Source organism: Musca autumnalis, unplaced genomic scaffold (assembly GCF_047663935.1).
Source record: "Musca autumnalis isolate F117 unplaced genomic scaffold, ASM4766393v1 scaffold_2, whole genome shotgun sequence".
In the NCBI taxonomy this organism is placed as follows: Eukaryota; Metazoa; Arthropoda; class Insecta; order Diptera; family Muscidae; genus Musca; species Musca autumnalis.
The window spans coordinates 239452562-239471949 of NW_027411755.1; the positions used below are offsets into that span (position 1 = coordinate 239452562).

The following is a 19388-nucleotide window of genomic DNA, read 5'->3' on the forward strand; positions in this document are numbered from 1 at the left end:
TTTATTAATTATAAAAATATATACTTATTTTTTATCGCAAATACATCTTCACATTTATGTCTATCTGCTGTCTACGATTGTTTGTTTGTTTGTATGTCAGACCTTACATCCCAGTGATTTATGTAAGCGAACCCCTGTCGCACAATTTTTGCATAATCATACCGAAATTGTTATTTGATATATGCGTCAGATATCGTCAACATTCAAGCAGTCAATAGTAATAATAAAATTCCTGCAAAATGCACAGTACCATAGTTCCGTATATGCGTGCGGTTTTTCGATGTTTGCATCCCATGATGCACATATGGACATACACACATAGCATTGTGTGTATGTTTGTATCTGATATGAATTATTGAATCGAATCAAGAAAGAAACATTAAATAACAAATATAAAACCAGACAATTTATTTTATCCACTCAGCTATTCAGCCATTCATCCATCCGACCAGCCATCAATCAAAAATCATCCTGAGCCTGGCATTTTGGTGGTGAAAAACAGAAAATATGATATTCATCATGAAAGTGTGTGTCTGCATAATTCGCATTGCATGAGAATGTGACCTGGAGAATAACAATATCCCCGGTCGGTCACAAGATGCATATGGGAAATTTTTATTTTTGAGGAACATTCCAACGTTCGTCATAGTTATGCAACTCTGATTCGGTTAATTGTTTCCTTTAATAATCTCTCCATACAAAAAGGTACGACCTTCTGCCTGGTATTTAATGGCATAATACCTTTTAAATACCAAATTGAGATTAGGCTGCAATGTAATTCATCGTCAGAATTTTGAGCGGTATTACGCTTGCCTAAAAGCCAAGCCTTTCCTAGTATTGCCTCACTTTACATCATCGCTGTCAAGCTAACAATTAGTAGCCCCAATATCTGTCACATTGTCTTAATGAACACCCTTCCTTTAATTGACTTAACATAGAGTAGGAAGTCAATGGTCATTGATCTCATAGTTGATAGCTTTAAAAATCAACCGACGCCACACATTACCCCCACCATTAATTCATTGGTTTTGCTTCGTTGTTTTGTCGTTACATATTAACATTTTCCATGTGGGAGTGCCTTTTAGCCATGAACCATTTAAAAGTTTCCACCACCATTGATGGTAGGGTTCATTAAAGTTCTCCCCCAATACTTAGGCTTAACAAATTTAAACAAAAACAAACAAAAAACAATATATGGTTTGTTGACTAATAGGCCACAATGATGGCGATTCGGAAAAAATACAAGTTTTTTTTCAAAGAAAAACCTTATTCAGCCAGGCTGAATTGCAGATTTCCTATGGAAACCTCTATTCAGGCAGGCCAGATTTCCTATGGAAACTTGTATTCAGCCAGGCTGAATAGCAAATTTCCTATGGAAACTTGTATTCAGCCAGGCTGAATAGCAAATTTCCTATGGAAACTTGTATTCAGCCAGGCTGAATAGCAAATTTCCTATCGAAACTTGTATTTAGCCAGGCTGAATAGCAAATTTCCTATGGAAACTTGTATTCAGCCAGGCTGAATAGCTAATTTCCTATGGAAACTTGTATTCAGCCAGGCTGAATAGCTAATTTCCTATGGAAACTTGTATTCAGCCAGGCTGAATAGCAAATTTCCTATGGAAACTTGTATTCAGCCAGGCTGAATAGCAAATTTCCTATGGAAACTTGTATTCAGCCAGGCTGAATAGCAAATTTCCTATGGAAACTTGTATTCAGCCAGGCTGAATAGCAAATTTCCTATGGAAACTTGTATTCAGCCAGGCCGAATAGCAAATTTCCTATGGAAACTTGTATTCAGCCAGGCCGAATAGCAAATTTCCTATGGAAACTTGTATTCAGCCAGGCTGAATAGCAAATTTCCTATGGAAACTTGTATTCAGCCAGGCTGAATAGCAAATTTCCTATGGAAACTTGTATTCAGCCAGGCTGAATAGCAAATTTCCTATGGAAACTTGTATTCAGCCAGGCTGAATAGCAAATTTCCTATGGAAACTTGTATTCAGCCAGGCTGAATAGCAAATTTCCTATGGAAACTTGTATTCAGCCAGGCTGAATAGCAAATTTCCTATGGAAACTTGTATTCAGCCAGGCTGAATAGCAAATTTCCTATGGAAACTTGTATTCAGCCAGGCTGAATAGCAAATTTCCTATGGAAACTTGTATTCAGCCAGGCTGAATAGCAAATTTCCTATGGAAACTTGTATTCAGCCAGGCTGAATAGCAAATTTCCTATGGAAACTTGTATTCAGCCAGGCTGAATAGCAAATTTCCTATGGAAACTTGTATTCAGCCAGGCTGAATAGCAAATTTCCTATGGAAACTTGTATTCAGCCAGGCTGAATAGCAAATTTCCTATGGAAACTTGTATTCAGCCAGGCTGAATAGCAAATTTCCTATGGAAACTTGTATTCAGCCAGGCTGAATAGCAAATTTCCTATGGAAACTTGTATTCAGCCAGGCTGAATAGCAAATTTCCTATGGAAACTTGTATTCAGCCAGGCTGAATAGCAAATTTCCTATGGAAACTTGTATTCAGCCAGGCTGAATGGCAAATTTCCCAGGGAAACTTGTATTCAGCCAGGCTGAATGGCAAATTTCCCAGGGAAACTTGTATTCAGCCAGGCTGAATGGCAAATTTCCCAGGGAAACTTGTATTCAGCCAGGCTGAATGGCAAATTTCCCAGGGAAACTTGTATTCAGCCAGGCTGAATAGCAAATTTCCTAGGGAAACTTGTATTCAGCCAGGCTGAATAGCAAATCTCCTATGGAAACTTGAATAACAAATTTCCTATGGAAACTTGTATTCAGCCAGGCTGAATAGCAAATTTCCTATGGAAACTTGTATTCAGCCAGGCTGAATAGCAAATTTCCTATGGAAACTTGTATTTAGCCAGGCTGAATAGCAAATTTCCTATGGAAACTTGTATTCAGCCAGGCTGAATAGCAAATTTTCTTATGGAAACTTGTATTCAGCCAGGATGAATAGCAAATTTCCTAGGGAAACTTGTATTCAGCCAGGCTGAATGGCAAATTTCCCAGGGAAACTTGTATTCAGCCAGGCTGAATGGCAAATTTCCCAGGGAAACTTGTATTCAGCCAGGCTGAATAGCAAATTTCCTAGGGAAACTTGTATTCAGCCAGGCTGAATAGCAAATTTCCTATGGAAACTTGTATTCAGCCAGGCTGAATAGCAAATTTCCTATGGAAACTTGTATTCAGCCAGGCTGAATAGCAAATTTCCTATGGAAACTTGTATTCAGCCAGGCTGAATAGCAAATTTCCTATGGAAACTTGTATTCAGCCAGGATGAATAGCTGATTTCCTATGGAAACTTGTATTCAGCCAGGCTGAATAGCAAATTTCCTATGAAAACTTGTATTCAACCAGGCTGAAAAGCAAATTTCCTATGGAAACTTGTATTCAGCCAGGCTGAATAGCAAATTTCCTATGGAAACTTGTATTCAGCCAGGCTGAATAGCAAATTTCCTATGGAAACTTGTATTCAGCCAGGCTGAATAGCAAATTTCCTATGGAAACTTGTATTCAGCCAGGCTAAATAGCAAATTTCCTATGGAAACTTGTATTCAGCCAGGCTGCATGGCAAATTTCCTATGGAAACTTGTATTCAGCCAGGCTGCATGGCAAATTTCCTATGGAAACTTGTATTCAGCCAGGCTGCATGGCAAATTTCCTATGGAAACTTGTATTCAGCCAGGCTGCATGGCAAATTTCCTATGGAAACTTGTATTCAGCCAGGCTGCATGGCAAATTTCCTATGGAAACTTGTATTCAGCCAGGCTGAATAGCAAATTTCCTATGGAAACTTGTATTCAGCCAGGCTGAATAGCAAATTTCCTATGGAAACTTGTATTCAGCCAGGCTGAATAGCAAATTTCCTATGGAAACTTGTATTCAGCCAGGCTGAATAGCAAATTTCCTATGGAAACTTGTATTCAGCCAGGCTGAATAGCAAATTTCCTATGGAAACTTGTATTCAGCCAGGCTGAATAGCAAATTTCCTATGGAAACTTGTATTCAGCCAGGCTGAATTGCAGATTTCCTATGTATTAAGCTTTTTTCACTAACATTTTTTCCAAAGTGTGTCTAAAAATGATTATAAAAATATTTACCAACGTGATATAACAAAATCAACATGAAATCATTGAGACCAACTTTAAAACAAAGTACCACTAAACACCATGACCAATATTCAACTATGTCACTATTTGTCCGTTCCTCTACCCTCCCCAAATACTTAGTTACGATAATTTATTTACACTTCAATTATTTACAGTCCATCATTCGCGGTTTGTGTATTTATTCTAGGGTGACAAATATTATCGGCTTACTTCCCACATGTCTTCAACTCGACTGGAACTGAAAAAATATGACAATATTAGAATAAGATCAGTGTGTCTGTATATTCTGCTATTTTGATTTCGTTTTAAGTGCAAATATTCAAACAAAATCCAATTTGAAAAATAAATAATAAATACAAAGTCTGCAAATGACAGCCACAAAAATAAAACAATTTATACAATTTTAAAATTAAACATCACAGACGGCGGCAGTTTGATGTGTCAAATGGAAGTAAACAAAGTCGTAGTCAATAAAAAGGGAGACAGTGGTGTAAGATTGCAGATTTGTTTAAAGAATATTTTTTCCCCAACATCACAGCAATAAATGTGGATTTTTTAAAGAATTTTTTCACCCACCATCACAGCAATAAACCTGGATTTTTTAAAGAATTTTTTTAAGGATCATCCCAGCAATAAACGTGGATTTTTTAAATAATTTTTTCAAGGACCATCACTGCAATAAACGTGGATTTTTTAAAGAATTTTTTTCAAGGACCATCACTGCAATAAACGTGGATTTTTTAAAGAATTTTTTTCAAGGACCATCACTGCAATAAACGTGGATTTTTTAAAGAATTTTTTTCAAGGACCATCACTGCAATAAACGTGGATTTTTTAAAGAATTTTTTTCAAGGACCATCACTGCAATAAACGTGGATTTTTTTAAAGAATTTTTTAAGGATCATCAGACCCAGAAACGTGAATTTTTTAAAAAATATTTTTTGAAGACCATCAGACCCAGAAACGTGGATTTTTTAAAAAATATTTTTTGAAGACCATCAGACCCAGAAACGTGGATTTTTTAAAAAAATATTTTTGAGGACCATCAGACCCAGAAACGTGGATTTTTTAAAGAATTTTTTTTCAATGACATTCACAGTAATAAACGTGGATTTTTTAAAGAATTTTTTTCAAGGACCATCTTAGCAATAAACGTGGATTTTTTAAAGAATTTTTTTCAATGACATTCACAGTAATAAACGTGGATTTTTTAAAGAAATTTTTTCAATGACATTCACAGTAATAAACGTGGATTTTTTAAAGAATTTTTTTCAATGACATTCACAGTAATAAACGTGGATTTTTTAAAGAATTTTTTTCAATGACATTCACAGTAATAAACGTGGATTTTTTAAAGAATTTTTTTCAATGACATTCACAGTAATAAACGTGGATTTTTTAAAGAATTTTTTTCAATGACATTCACAGTAATAAACGTGGATTTTTTAAAGAATTTTTTTCAATGACATTCACAGTAATAAACGTGGATTTTTTAAAGAATTTTTTTCAATGACATTCACAGTAATAAACGTGGATTTTTTAAAGAATTTTTTTCAATGACATTCACAGTAATAAACGTGGATTTTTTAAAGAATGTTTTTCAATGACATTCACAGTAATAAACGTGGATTTTTTAAAGAATTTTTTTCAATGACATTCACAGTAATAAACGTGGATTTTTTAAAGAATTTTTTTCAATGACATTCACAGTAATAAACGTGGATTTTTTAAAGAATTTTTTTCAATGACATTCACAGTAATAAACGTGGATTTTTTAAAGAATTTTTTTCAATGACATTCACAGTAATAAACGTGGATTTTTTAAAGAATTTTTTTCAAGGAATAAACGTGGATTTTTTATAGAATTTTTTTCAAGGAATAAACGTGGATTTTTAAAGAATTTTTTTCAAGGAATAAACGTGGATTTTTTAAATGAATTTTTTTCAAGGAATAAACGTGGATTTTTTAAAGAATTTTTTTCAAGGAATAAACGTGGATTTTTTAAAGAATTTTTTTCAAGGAATAAACGTGGATTTTTTAAAGAATTTTTTTCAAGGAGTAAACGTGGATTTTTTAAAGAATTTTTTTCAAGGAATAAACGTGGATTTTTTAAAGAATTTTTTTCAAGGAATAAACGTGGATTTTTTAAAGAATTTTTTTCAAGGAATAAACGTGGATTTTTTAAAGAATTTTTTTCAAGGAATAAACGTGGATTTTTTAAAGAATTTTTTTCAAGGAATAAACGTGGATTTTTTAAAGAATTTTTTTCAAGGAATAAACGTGGATTTTTTAAAGAATTTTTTTCAAGGAATAAACGTGGATTTTTTAAAGAATTTTTTTCAAGGAATAAACGTGGATTTTTTAAAGAATTTTTTTCAAGGAATAAACGTGGATTTTTTAAAGAATTTTTTTCAAGGAATAAACGTGGATTTTTTAAAGAATTTTTTTCAAGGAATAAACGTGGATTTTTTAAAGAATTTTTTTCAAGGAATAAACGTGGATTTTTTAAAGAATTTTTTTCAAGGAATAAACGTGGATTTTTTAAAGAATTTTTTTCAAGGAATAAACGTGGATTTTTTAAACAATTTTTTTCAAGGAATAAACGTGGATTTTTTAAACAATTTTTTTCAAGGAATAAACGTGGATTTTTTAAACAATTTTTTTCAAGGAATAAACGTGGATTTTTTAAACAATTTTTTTCAAGGAATAAACGTGGATTTTTTAAAGAATTTTTTTCAAGGAATAAACGTGGATTTTTTAAAGAATTTTTTTCAAGGAATAAACGTGGATTTTTTAAAGAATTTTTTTCAAGGAATAAACGTGGATTTTTTAAAGAATTTTTTTCAAGGAATAAACGTGGATTTTTTAAAGAATTTTTTTCAAGGAATAAACGTGGATTTTTTAAAGAATTTTTTCAAGGATCATCACAGCAATAAAAGTGGATTTTTTAAAGAATTTTTTTCACTCAAAGATTTTTTAAAGAATTTCTTTTCAAGGATCATCACAGCAATAAACGTGGATTTTTTAAAGAATTTTTTTCAAGGATCATCACAGCAATAAACGTTGATTTTTTAAAGAATTTTTTTCAAGGATCATCACAGCAATAAACGTGTTTTTTTTAAAGAATTTTTTTCAAGGATCATCACAGCAATAAACGTGGATTTTTTAAAGAATTTTTTTCAAGGATCATCACAGCAATAAACGTGGATTTTTTAAAGAATTTTTTTCAAGGATCATCACAGCAATAAACGTGGATTTTTTAAAGAATTTTTTTCAAGGATCATCACAGCAATAAACGTGGATTTTTTAAAGAATTTTTTTCAAGGATCATCACAGCAATACACGTGGATTTTTTAAAGAATTTTTTTCAAGGATCATCACAGCAATAAACGTGGATTTTTTAAAGAATTTTTTTCAAGGATCATCACAGCAATAAACGTGGATTTTTTAAAGAATTTTTTTCAAGGATCATCACAGCAATAAACGTGGATTTTTTAAAGAATTTTTTTCAAGGATCATCACAGCAATAAACGTGGATTTTTTAAAGAATTTTTTTCACCCACCATCACAGCAATAAACGTGGATTTTTTAAAGAATTTTTTTCAAGGATCATCACAGCGATAAACGTGGATTTTTTAAAGAATTTTTTTCAAGGATCATCACAGCAATAAACGTGGATTTTTTAAAGATTTTTTTTCAAGGATCATCACAGCAATAAACGTGGATTTTTTAAAGATTTTTTTTCAAGGATCATCCCAGCAATAAACGTAGATTTTTTAAAGAATTTTTTTCAAGGATCATCACAGCAATAAACGTGGATTTTTTAAAGAATTTTTTTCAAAGATCATCCCAGCAATAAACGTGGATTTTTTAAAGAATTTTTTCAAGGATCATCACAGCAATAAACGTGGATTTTTTAAAGAATTTTTTCAAGGATCATCACAGCAATAAACGTGGATTTTTTAAAGAATTTTTTCAAGGATCATCACAGCAATAAACGTGGATTTTTTAAAGAATTTTTTTCAAGGACCATCACTGCAATAAACGTGGATTTTTTAAAGAATTTTTTTCAAGGACCATCACTGCAATAAACGTGGATTTTTTAAAGAATTTTTTTCAAGGACCATCACTGCAATAAACGTGGATTTTTTTAAAGAATTTTTCTAAGGATCATCAGACCCAGAAACGTGAATTTTTTAAAAAATATTTTTTGAAGACCATCAGACCCAGAAACGTGGATTTTTTAAAAAATAATTTTTGAGGACCATCAGACCCAGAAACGTGGATTTTTTAAAAAAATATTTTTGAGGACCATCAGACCCAGAAACGTGGATTTTTTAAAGAATTTTTTTTCAATGACATTCACAGTAATAAACGTGGATTTTTTAAAGAATTTTTTTCAAGGACCATCTTAGCAATAAACGTGGATTTTTTAAAGAATTTTTTTCAATGACATTCACAGTAATAAACATGGATTTTTTAAAGAAATTTTTTCAATGACATTCACAGTAATAAACGTGGATTTTTTAAAGAATTTTTTTCAATGACATTCACAGTAATAAACGTGGATTTTTTAAAGAATTTTTTTCAATGACATTCACAGTAATAAACGTGGATTTTTTAAAGAATTTTTTTCAATGACATTCACAGTAATAAACGTGGATTTTTTAAAGAATTTTTTTCAATGACATTCACAGTAATAAACGTGGATTTTTTAAAGAATTTTTTTCAATGACATTCACAGTAATAAACGTGGATTTTTTAAAGAATTTTTTTCAATGACATTCACAGTAATAAACGTGGATTTTTTAAAGAATTTTTTTCAATGACATTCACAGTAATAAACGTGGATTTTTTAAAGAATTTTTTTCAATGACATTCACAGTAATAAACGTGGATTTTTTAAAGAATGTTTTTCAATGACATTCACAGTAATAAACGTGGATTTTTTAAAGAATTTTTTTCAATGACATTCACAGTAATAAACGTGGATTTTTTAAAGAATTTTTTTCAATGACATTCACAGTAATAAACGTGGATTTTTTAAAGAATTTTTTTCAATGACATTCACAGTAATAAACGTGGATTTTTTAAAGAATGTTTTTCAATGACATTCACAGTAATAAACGTGGATTTTTTAAAGAATTTTTTTCAAGGAATAAACGTGGATTTTTTAAAGAATTTTTTTCAAGGAGTAAACGTGGATTTTTTAAAGAATTTTTTTCAAGGAATAAACGTGGATTTTTTAAAGAATTTTTTTCAAGGAATAAACGTGGATTTTTTAAAGAATTTTTTTCAAGGAATAAACGTGGATTTTTTAAAGAATTTTTTTCAAGGAATAAACGTGGATTTTTTAAAGAATTTTTTTCAAGGAATAAACGTGGATTTTTTAAAGAATTTTTTTCAAGGAATAAACGTGGATTTTTTAAAGAATTTTTTTCAAGGAATAAACGTGGATTTTTTAAAGAATTTTTTTCAAGGAATAAACGTGGATTTTTTAAAGAATTTTTTTCAAGGAATAAACGTGGATTTTTTAAAGAATTTTTTTCAAGGAATAAACGTGGATTTTTTAAAGAATTTTTTTCAAGGAATAAACGTGGATTTTTTTTAAGAATTTTTTTCAAGGAATAAACGTGGATTTTTTAAAGAATTTTTTTCAAGGAATAAACGTGGATTTTTTAAAGAATTTTTTTCAAGGAATAAACGTGGATTTTTTAAAGAATTTTTTTCAAGGAATAAACGTGGATTTTTTAAACAATTTTTTTTTAGGAATAAACGTGGATTTTTTAAACAATTTTTTTCAAGGAATAAACGTGGATTTTTTAAACAATTTTTTTCAAGGAATAAACGTGGATTTTTTAAACAATTTTTTTCAAGGAATAAACGTGGATTTTTTAAACAATTTTTTTCAAGGAATAAACGTGGATTTTTTAAACAATTTTTTTCAAGGAATAAACGTGGATTTTTTAAACAATTTTTTTCAAGGAATAAACGTGGATTTTTTAAACAATTTTTTTCAAGGAATAAACGTGGATTTTTTAAACAATTTTTTTCAAGGAATAAACGTGGATTTTTTAAAGAATTTTTTTCAAGGAATAAACGTGGATTTTTTAAAGAATTTTTTTCAAGGAATAAACGTGGATTTTTTAAAGAATTTTTTTCAAGGAATAAACGTGGATTTTTTAAAGAATTTTTTTCAAGGAATAAACGTGGATTTTTTAAAGAATTTTTTCAAGGATCATCACAGCAATAAAAGTGGATTTTTTAAAGAATTTTTTTCACTCAAAGATTTTTTAAAGAATTTCTTTTCAAGGATCATCACAGCAATAAACGTGGATTTTTTAAAGAATTTTTTTCAAGGATCATCACAGCAATAAACGTTGATTTTTTAAAGAATTTTTTTCAAGGATCATCACAGCAATAAACGTGGATTTTTTAAAGAATTTTTTTCAAGGATCATCACAGCAATAAACGTGGATTTTTTAAAGAATTTTTTTCAAGGATCATCACAGCAATAAACGTGGATTTTTTAAAGAATTTTTTTCAAGGATCATCACAGCAATAAACGTGGATTTTTTAAAGAATTTTTTTCAAGGATCATCACAGCAATAAACGTGGATTTTTTAAAGAATTTTTTTCAAGGATCATCACAGCAATAAACGTGGATTTTTTAAAGAATTTTTTTCAAGGATCATCACAGCAATACACGTGGATTTTTTAAAGAATTTTTTTCAAGGATCATCACAGCAATAAACGTGGATTTTTTAAAGAATTTTTTTCAAGGATCATCACAGCAATAAACGTGGATTTTTTAAAGAATTTTTTTCAAGGATCATCACAGCAATAAACGTGGATTTTTTAAAGAATTTTTTTCAAGGATCATCACAGCAATAAACGTGGATTTTTTAAAGAATTTTTTTCAAGGATCATCACAGCAATAAACGTGGATTTTTTAAAGAATTTTTTTCAAGGATCATCACAGCAATAAACGTGGATTTTTTAAAGAATTTTTTTCAAGGATCATCACAGCAATAAACGTGGATTTTTTAAAGAATTTTTTTCAAGGATCATCACAGCAATAAACGTGGATTTTTTAAAGAATTTTTTTCAAGGATCATCACAGCAATAAACGTGGATTTTTTAAAGAATTTTTTTCACCCACCATCACAGCAATAAACGTGGATTTTTTAAAGAATTTTTTTCAAGGATCATCACAGCGATAAACGTGGATTTTTTAAAGAATTTTTTTCAAGGATCATCACAGCAATAAACGTGGATTTTTTAAAGATTTTTTTTCAAGGATCATCACAGCAATAAACGTGGATTTTTTAAAGATTTTTTTCAAGGATCATCCCAGCAATAAACGTAGATTTTTTAAAGAATTTTTTTCAAGGATCATCACAGCAATAAACGTGGATTTTTTAAAGAATTTTTTTCAAAGATCATCCCAGCAATAAACGTGGATTTTTTAAAGAATTTTTTCAAGGATCATCACAGCAATAAACGTGGATTTTTTAAAGAATTTTTTCAAGGATCATCACAGCAATAAACGTGGATTTTTTAAAGAATTTTTTCAAGGATCATCACAGCAATAAACGTGGATTTTTTAAAGAATTTTTTTCACCCACCATCACAGCAATAAACGTGGATTTTTTAAAGAATTTTTTCAAGGATCATCACAGCAATAAACGTGGATTTTTTAAAGAATTTTTTCAAGGATCATCACAGCAATAAACGTGGATTTTTTAAAGAATTTTTTCAAGGATCATCACAGCAATAAACGTGGATTTTTTAAAGAATTTTTTCAAGGATCATCACAGCAATAAACGTGGATTTTTTAAAGAATTTTTTTCACCCACCATCACAGCAATAAACGTGGATTTTTTAAAGAATTTTTTTCACCCACCATCACAGCAATAAACGTGGATTTTTTAAAGAATTTTTTTCACCCACCATCACAGCAATAAACGTGGATTTTTTAAAGAATTTTTTTCACCCACCATCACAGCAATAAACGTGGATTTTTTAAAGAATTTTTTTCAAGGATCATCACAGCAATAAACGTGGATTTTTTAAAGAATTTTTTTCAAGGATCATCACAGCAATAAACTTGGATTTTTTAAAGAATTTTTTTCAAGGATCATCACAGCAATAAACGTGGATTTTTTAAAGAATTTTTTTTCAAGGATCATCACAGCAATAAACGTGGATTTTTTAAAGAATTTTTTTTCAAGGATCATCACAGCAATAAACGTGGATTTTTTAAAGAATTTTTTTCAAGGATCATCACAGCAATAAACGTGGATTTTTTAAAGATTTTTTTTCAAGGATCATCACAGCAATAAACGTGGATTTTTTAAAGAATTTTTTTCAAGGATCATCACAGCAATAAACGTGGATTTTTTAAAGAATTTTTTTCAAGGATCATCACAGCAATAAACGTGGATTTTTTAAAGAATTTTTTTCAAGGATCATCACAGCAATAAACGTGGATTTTTTAAAGAATTTTTTTTCAAGGATCATCACAGCAATAAATGTGGATTTTTTAAAGAATTTTTTTCAAGGATCATCGCAGAATTTTTTCAAGAATCATCACAGCAATAAACGTGGATTTTTTAAAGAATTTTTTCAAGGATCATCACAGCAATAAACGTGGATTTTTTAAAGAATTTTTTTCGAGGATCATCACAGCAATAAACTTGGATTTTTTAAAGAATTTTTCAAGGATCATCACAGCAATAAACGTGGATTTTTTAAAGAATTTTTTCAAGGATCATCACAGCAATAAACGTGGATTTTTTAAAGAATTTTTTTCAAGAATCATCACAGCAATAAACGTGGATTTTTTAAAGAATTTTTTTCAAGGATCATCACAGCAATAAACGTGGATTTTTTAAAGAATTTTTTTCAAGGATCATCACAGCAATAAACGTGTATTTTTTAAAGAATTTTTTTCAAGGATCATCACAGCAATAAACGTGGACTTTTTAAAAAAATTTTTTCAAGGATCATCACAGCAATAAACTTGGATTTTTTAAAGAATTTTTTTCAAGTATCATCACAGCAATAAACGTGGACTTTTTAAAAAAAATTTTTCAAGGATCATCGCAGAATTTTTTCAAGAATCATCACAGCAATAAACGTGGATTTTTTAAAGAATTTTTTCAAGGATCATCACAGCAATAAACGTGGATTTTTTAAAGAATTTTTTTCGAGGATCATCACAGCAATAAACTTGGATTTTTTAAAGAATTTTTCAAGGATCATCACAGCAATAAACGTGGATTTTTTAAAGAATTTTTTCAAGGATCATCACAGCAATAAACGTGGATTTTTTAAAGAATTTTTTTCAAGGATCATCACAGCAATAAACGTGGATTTTTTAAAGAATTTTTTTCAAGGATCATCACAGCAATAAACGTGGATTTTTTAAAGAATTTTTTTCAAGGATCATCACAGCAATAAACGTGTATTTTTTAAAGAATTTTTTTCAAGGATCATCACAGCAATAAACGTGGACTTTTTAAAAAAATTTTTTCAAGGATCATCACAGCAATAAACTTGGATTTTTTAAAGAATTTTTTTCAAGTATCATCACAGCAATAAACGTGGACTTTTTAAAAAAATTTTTTCAAGGATCATCACAGCAATAAACTTGGATTTTTTAAAGAATTTTTTTCAAGTATCATCACAGCAATAAACGTGGATTTTTTAACAAATATTTTTTGAGAACCATCAGACCCAGAAACGTGGATTTTTTAAAGAAAGGATCATCACAGCAATAAACGTGGACTTTTTAAAAAAAATTTTTCAAGGATCATCACAGCAATAAACTTGGATTTTTTAAAGAATTTTTTTCAAGTATCATCACAGCAATAAACGTGGACTTTTTAAAAAAATTTTTTCAAGGATCATCACAGCAATAAACTTGGATTTTTTAAAGAATTTTTTTCAAGTATCATCACAGCAATAAACGTGGATTTTTTAACAAATATTTTTTGAGAACCATCAGACCCAGAAACGTGGATTTTTTAAAGAATTTTTTTCAAGGATCATCACAGCAATAAACGTGGATTTTTTAAAGATTTTTTTTCAAGGATTATCACAGCAATAAACGTGGATTTTTTAACAAATATTTTTTGAGAACCATCACACCCAGAAACGTGGATTTTTTAAAGAATTTTTCAAGGATCATCACAGCAATAAACGTGGATTTTTTAACAAATATTTTTTGAGAACCATCAGACCCAGAAACGTGGATTTTTTAAAGAATTTTTTTCAAGGATCATCACAGCAATAAACGTGGATTTTTTAAAGATTTTTTTTTCAAGGATTATCACAGCAATAAACGTGGATTTTTTAACAAATATTTTTTGAGAACCATCAGACCCATAAACGTGGATTTTTTAAAGAATTTTTTTCAAGGATCATCACAGCAATAAACGTGGATTTTTTAAAGAATTTTTCAAGGATCATCACAGCAATAAACGTGGATTTTTTAACAAATATTTTTTGAGAACCATCAGACCCAGAAACGTGGATTTTTTAAAGAATTTTTTTCAAGGATCATCACAGCAATAAACGTGGATTTTTTAAAGATTTTTTTTCAAGGATTATCACAGCAATAAACGTGGATTTTTTAACAAATATTTTTTGAGAACCATCACACCCAGAAACGTGGATTTTTTAAATAATATTTTTTGTGGACCATCAGACCCAGAAACGTGGATTTTTTTAAAAATATTTTTTGAGACCCAGAAACGTGGATTTTTTAAAAAATATTTTTTGAGGACCATCAAACGTGGATTTCTTAAAAATATTTTTTGAGGACCATCAAACGTGGATTTCTTAAAAAATATTTTTTGAAGACCATCAAACGTGGATTTCTTAAAAAATATTTTTTGAGACCCAGAAACGTGGATTTTTTAAAAAATATTTTTTGAGATCCGGAAACGTGGATTTTTTAAAAAATATTTTTTGAGATCCGGAAACGTGGATTTTTTAAAAAATATTTTTTGAGACCCAGAAACGTGGATTTTTTTTAAATATTTTTTGAGACCCAGAAACGTGGATTTTTTTAAAAAATATTTTTTGAGACCCAGAAACGTGGATTTTTTTAAAAAATATTTTTTGAGACCCAGAAACGTGGATTTTTTTAAAAAATATTTTTTGAGACCCAGAAACGTGGATTTTTTTAAAAAATATTTTTTGAGACCCAGAAACGTGGATTTTTTAAAAAATATTTTTTGAGACCCAGAAACGTGGATTTTTTAAAAAATATTTTTTGAGACCCAGAAACGTGGATTTTTTAAAAAATATTTTTTGAGACCCAGAAACGTGGATTTTTTAAAAAATATTTTTTGAGACCCAGAAACGTGGATTTTTTAAAAAATATTTTTGAGACCCAGAAACGTGGATTTTTTAAAAAATATTTTTTGAGAACCAGAAACGTGGATTTTTTAAAAAATATTTTTTGAGAACCAGAAACGTGGATTTTTTAAAAAATAGTTTTTGAGAACCAGAAACGTGGATTTTTTAAAAAATATTTTTTGAGACCCAGAAACGTGGATTTTTTAAAAAATATTTTTGACGGCCCCTTGAAAGGGGTTTATTTATATAGATTACCCCTTGAATCTTCTATCTACTTCTCCCTTAGTTAGAAGCACCATTGAAGGGGTCTTCGTTCTTCAAATTCTATTTTATATAAAGAAGCCTCTTCCATGGGTAGATAGAATCCCCTTTAAAGGTATGTTTGGTAGATGTAATCCCCTTTCAAGGAGTTTCCTATAATTATACGCCCCTTTCGATGAGTATTCTAAAGACAAAAGCTCCTTCAAGTTCCCTTTTATACATAAAAGTCTTCTGTAAGAGGTCATTTGAATGCAGAAGTCGCTTTAGGTTGTCTGTAAGCCCCTTCAAGGTGTTTCTTCTATAGATAGAATTACCTTCAGATGACTTGAGATATTTCACATTACACATATTTACATCCACACAACCTTGTCTAGAGGTTAAAACCGCAACATAACTACTGTTTTTTTTTTTAATAATTACAACTTTCCACCACACAGCAAGAGTAACAGCAACATCAGAAGCAGCAGCAGCTATAATTTTTAACAGCGGTGTGTAAATGTCAGCCGCAATATAACCGTCGTCTATTATTAAACAATTTACCAGTATATTATAACCGCTTATGGATTGGCTGGCTGGCTAGATGATGTACATATGTACATACGTACGGAACACAGCAACGTCGTAACGCCGCACATTGTAGCTAAAGTGTCGGTAAAGTGCAAAGTAGAAAAATATAATGGATACTAAGATGTTTTTACTGTAATTGTTGCTGTTGTTGCTTTTGTAGTATTGTATATATTTTATTTGGATTAACTGGTTTTAATCGATTTAGTTTTTTTCTGCTTCTTCTATGAAATGCAGCAGCAACTTTTACAAAAAGAAGAAGAAGAAGTGGAGAGAGGTACTGCTGCTGCACCACTCACTATTCTAGTTTTGTTTTGCAAAGTTACAGAGTCACAGATATGGGTTTTTTGTTGGCTTTTTTATTCGCATTCACAATGAGCTTCTTACATGAATGACTTGCTCGGTGTGTCTTTGCCACATAATGCCATGAAATAGTTTATGGCTCGAAGAAGTCTTAACCCATCTTTTGCGCAGAAGCAATGGTGTGACTGTGACTGGATGGCGTTTGGTTGAAACTGCTGTTGCTGCTGTTGTTACTGGAAAATTACACTTTGAAACAAGTACCGTTTTTTTTGTTGTTGTGTGAAATGAATCTAAAACGAAGTGACTTTCAAATAGTAGCAGCTACCAAGAAATTGTAGTAAAAAACTGAGGAGTTGAATTAATAATAGTGGAATAAAATGGCAAAATATTAAATATTTGTTTGTATTATTGGTTATGTCTTGGAGCCACATTAATATATATTTGTTTATACGCTTTTATTTACATTTAACAAATATTGACACTTCAAGTGGGAATCGAAGATTAAGTCATTTGGCTTCTAAGAGTGGGATGCCAAATGTTTACACACAACAAGAGAATTGTGTTGAATTCTAAAGACCTGATTGCAATTGAGTGTCTGTTGCAGAATCATATTTCAACGCTTGTCAAAATATGTTTGTTTGCAAGAAATCCCACATCCATGGTGGCTTTTAGTTCAAGGAGAATTTTGCCGAAGAAAATAAAAATATGTATGTATTTATATTTAAGAGAATAATTTTAATTTATACATAAAGTCACATTAAAGTTGCCTTCGATAGACAAACGTGAATATTTTATTTTTCCACAAATGTGGATAATTTATTTATCCACAAACGTGGAAAATTTATTTATCCACAAACGTGGATAATTTATTTATCCATAAACGTGGATAATTTATTTTTCAACAAATGTGGATTATGTATTTTTCCACAAATGCGGATAATTTATTTATCCACAAACGTGGATAATTTATTTATCCACAAACGTGGATAATTTATTTATCCACAAACGTGGATAATTTATTTATCCACAAACGTGGATAATTTGTTTATCCACAAACGTGAGTAATTTATTTATCCACAAACGTGAGTAATTTATTTATCCACAATCGTGGATAATTTATTTATCCACAAACGTGGATAATTTATTTATCCACAAACGTGGATAATTTATTTATCCACAAACGTGGATAATTTATTTATCCACAAACGTGGATAATTTATTTATCCACAAACGTGGATAATTTTTTTCCACAAATGTGGATAATTTATTTTTCCACAAATGTGGATAATTTATTTTTTCACAAATGTGGATAATTTATTTTTCCACAAATGTGGATAATTTATTTATCCACAAATGTGGATTATTTATTTATCCACAAATGTGGATAATTTATTTATCCACAAACGTGGATAATTTATTTATCCACAAACGTGGATAATTTATTTATCCACAAACGTGGATAATTTATTTATCCACAAACGTGGATAATTTATTTATCCACAAACGTGGATAATTTATTTATCCACAAGCGTGGATAATTTATTTATCCACAATCGTGGATAATTTATTTATCCACAAACGTGGATAATTTATTTATCCACAAACGTGGATAATTTATTTATCCACAAACGTGGAAAATTTATTTATTCACAAACGTGGATAATTTATTTATCCACAAACGTGGATAATTTATTTATCCACAAACGTGGATAATTTATTTATCCACAAACGTGGATAATTTGTTTATCCACAAACGTGGATAATTTATTTATCCACAAACGTGGATAATTTATTTATCCACAAACGTGGATAATTTATTTATACACAAACGTGGATAATTTATTTATCCACAAACGTGGATAATTTATTTATCCACAAACGTGGATAATTTATTTATCCACAAACGTGGATAATTTATTTATCCACAAACGTGGATAATTTATTTATCCACAAACGTGGATAATTTATTTATCCACAAACGTGGATAATTTATTTATCCACAAACGTGGATAATTTATTTATCCACAAACGTGGATAATTTATTTATCCACAAACGTGGATAATTTATTTATCCACAAACGTGGATAGTTTATTTATCCACAAACGTGGATAATTTATTTATCCACAAACGTGGATAATTTATTTATCCACAAACGTGGATAATTTATTTATCCACAAACGTGGATAATTTATTTATCCACAAACGTGGATAATTTATTTATCCACAAACGTGGATAATTTATTTATCCACAAACGTGGATAATTTATTTATCCACAAACGTGGATAATTTATTTATCCACAAACGTGGATAATTTATTTATTGGATAATTTATATATAATATAATTTATTATTTATTTATCCACAAGCGCAAATAATTTATTTATCCACAAACGTGGATAATTTATTTATCGACAAACGTGGATAATTTATTTATCCACAAACGTGGATAATTTATTTATCCACAAACGTGGATAATTTAATTATGCACAATCGTGGATAATTTATTTAATCACAATCGTGGATAATTTATTTATCCACAAACGTGGATAATTTAATTATCCACAAACGTGGATAAGTTATAAATCCACAAACGTGGATAATTTATTTATCCACAAACGTGGATAATTTAATTATGCACAATCGTGGATAATTTATTTAATCACAATCGTGGATAATTTATTTATCCACAAACGTGGATAATTTAATTATCCACAAACGTGGATAATTTATTAATCCACAAACGTGGA

General features: G+C 29.8%; 1 protein-coding gene across 4 annotated transcripts in view; it reads left to right on the forward strand.

Annotated features, from left to right (window-relative positions):
• The window catches only part of spir (spire type actin nucleation factor), a 261309-nt gene that overhangs the window by 93097 nt on the left and 148824 nt on the right, over nucleotides 1-19388 (forward strand). The gene's annotated exons all lie outside the window — the stretch shown is intronic.